The sequence below is a fragment of the Aegilops tauschii genome, chromosome 5 (assembly GCF_002575655.3).
Source record: "Aegilops tauschii subsp. strangulata cultivar AL8/78 chromosome 5, Aet v6.0, whole genome shotgun sequence".
NCBI lineage: Eukaryota > Viridiplantae > Streptophyta > Magnoliopsida > Poales > Poaceae > Aegilops > Aegilops tauschii.
In genome coordinates, this window is record NC_053039.3 from 417,146,133 (window position 1) to 417,149,239 (window position 3,107).

The window sequence follows — 3,107 nt, forward strand, 5'->3', positions numbered from 1 at the left end:
TAGGATATGGCCACTTTTTCCCTTCTTTTTCTCTCTGAATCGCGAACCTCCTCCCCCATGTTCATGGGCTGGCCTATGTGTGGGGCGTGACGCCCCCTTTTTTTACTTTACTTTTCTTTTCTTGTTTTTGTTTTTGTTTTTTGTTTTTTAAATTAATTCAGGATTTACAAATTTCAAAAATTTGCAAGTTTTGAAAAAAAGTGCAAGAATTCAAAAAATGTTTAGGAAATCATAAAATGTTCACGGATTCAAAAATGTTGGTGATTTTAAAAAGTTGTTCAGAAATTATTAAAAAGTCACGATATCGAAAAAATGTTTGGAAAACAAAAATATGCATGATTTTGAAAAAATGATCGTGTATTCAGAACATATTCGTGAATTTGTAAAAATATCCATGAAATTTTAGAAAATGTTCACAAAAGTTCAAAGAAAATCAAAAATTTCATAATTTGTTCCTCAATTTCAAAAAAAAGTTTATCGATTCAGAAACCGTTTGCTGAATTAAAAAACTGTTCATGCATTTCAAAAAATGTTCGTCTAAACAAAACAAATGTTCGTGAATATCAAGAGAATATCCCAAATTTCAAAAAAATTGTTTATCAATTGAGGGATACTTATTTGGCTAGGGTGTAATATTTTTGTCTCACATTACAACACACAGGCATGTTTGTTAGTAATTTAAAAAGGAACATCATCAAGGAGGCTATGGTGCTCAAAGTTGTGACTTTAGCCAGCAACGACCACCATATTGGTGGACATGCAAGTGGGACAAGTTTTCAACGTGGACGAATGACCCATTATGCAATGAATATTTGCTATTCGATTAGGAAGGATCCTCGTCCACTTCCTGATAGGTATGTGTGTGTAATCACATATTACAAGTCGCATCTTTGCTGCCTTGTAAGAAAATCTTCCACTGGGGATGAGCGGAAGAGGTCGTCTACTGGACACGGTTCAAGCATGTCTCTCCAGGATATTGGATGGGGCCACCACGAGATGTACGACAATGAAATTGATAAACTTTACTGTTTAGTTATGGGTTATAGACTGCTAAATAGATTATTATACTAGAAAACTGATATAAAAGGCAAGTTTTGTAAATAGAGTTAGAGATACAAAGAAAGTTTTGTTTGATCTAACTTATTAGGCAAGTTTGAGTCGGCTAGCTATACTAATATCAAACACAATAAGGCCGAATGCAAAGGCGCCCTCTCGTTGTGTCCACATCGGCAGAGGTGCACTATGCGGCGCAGCGAATGGCGAGAGAGGTATACTGTGCGTGTAGTGGATACTTGTCTTTAAGAGAGAGAGAGAGAGAGAGAATTCACGTATTTTGCTCTTCATGATTGGCCAGTCTCTCGCGTTCTCCCCACGCACGCAACCTCATCTCTTTCCACACGCCAACGCAGTCGCTCCCCTGCATGTTTCTCTCAGCGTCGGCAAATCTTGTGAGCGTCGACAGATCTGGTGAGCGTCAGGAGGAGAACAACGAGCCTGCGAGGCGACGACAGTGGGAGAAGCACCATCGTCGACCAGATCCACCGCTCGCCCATGGCGGCCGGTTCGGCGTGAAAATCCACCACCGAGCCTTGCATCGCCAACCACATCTCCTCTCGCACGCCGCCGCTATCAAGATATATCGGCACGTCCCTCCTCACCCTCAGGCCACAGGTCAAGTTTCTTCCACAGAAACCCCCTCCCTGCCCTCCCTCTTTCTAGCCCGCATTGCCTCTCCGACTCGTCCCTCCATCCTTGCCGCCGCCGCCTCCCTCTCTTCACCCGCAGCTCTGACTTCTCACTGTTGTAGCCGCTGCCTCCCTTCCCCCGATGTGTCAAGCTCGGCCGCACCCATTGCCTGGAGGAGCAGGGGTTGTCGCTTTCGCAAATGCTCACCACGGAGAAGCTCGCCGTCGTCATCGCCGGTAGGAGCGCCAGGCCGTCTTCCTCGCATCCTCCGAGCTGTTCTTGCATAGCCGGGAAATTGCTCCGACACAACGATCCCCTCCCCGTGTTATTTCTTGAATTCTTATTGGTTGATGATGTTCGGAGAGTACTTAGATGTTTCTGACCTTCTTCGATCATTAGGTATTATTGCTAGTAGCATACCAAGAGACCAGCCGAGGTGTTTTAATATTAAACGACATATGTCAGTAGCAATTCGTTATTTGGCTAGCAAGTTTTGAATATGTCTTCTCATATTATAGCATATGTTGATACGGCATATTTTCACAAGGATTTTGATCTTATACTTTAAGTCTTCTCTTTGTCCTTGCAGAGCTCTTCCTTGTATTTAAATTCCCTCTTTTGTGCTATGTGGCTATGTAGAGTAGTTATCTTCGGTACCTATAGGATCGTAGTTTCAGTTTGAAAAACTACAATACTAGGACACATTAGGATCATATGCACGCTCTAAAATGGTTATAGAAAATAGGCTTCGAATATGATGACCCATCCTTGTCTATATCAATGTTATAGTAACAATTGTCACGCTTTATTCTATTCGTTTGTGCTCTCATATGCACTCTACTATAAGTAGCATAGGCTTAGAGCGTTTGTCATTTGTTCACCACGTAAATATTTTGAGAAGTGTGACATCACACCCTTCCGTAAATGAGGGGAAGCTGGCACAATCCAAACATATCAAATAGGGATAATGTCCCATTTATTAAGGATAGCGTATTGGTGAAGAAAAAATCTTATTGTTAGGAAAGTATCCATAAAAAGAGAGGAGCCACACCCTCTGTGCTCAATAAATCAAAATAAGTATTCGTCCTTTTCATAAATCAGTTTCAGATGAGTAGGTGATGAATAGGCCAACGTTTTCGTGTGATCCATTCACCCTGCTTTAACTTGAAGAACTAATTGTTGTATCAGGCGACGTGTGTTGATCCTTCAGTGAAGAACCGTGCTTTGGAGTGCCAAAATATGGAAATGTCTTCAGAGTCAGGTTTGGATAAACCTACCCAAGACTGCTTATTTTTCATATATTGGTAACTGGTCCTCCCAAGTTTTTATTCTCTGTGTTTCCAACTTTTCATTGAAGGTGTCACCACTGAGTACAACAATGACTACAGTATGATTCGCTACAGTCAATTCAGAAAATACGG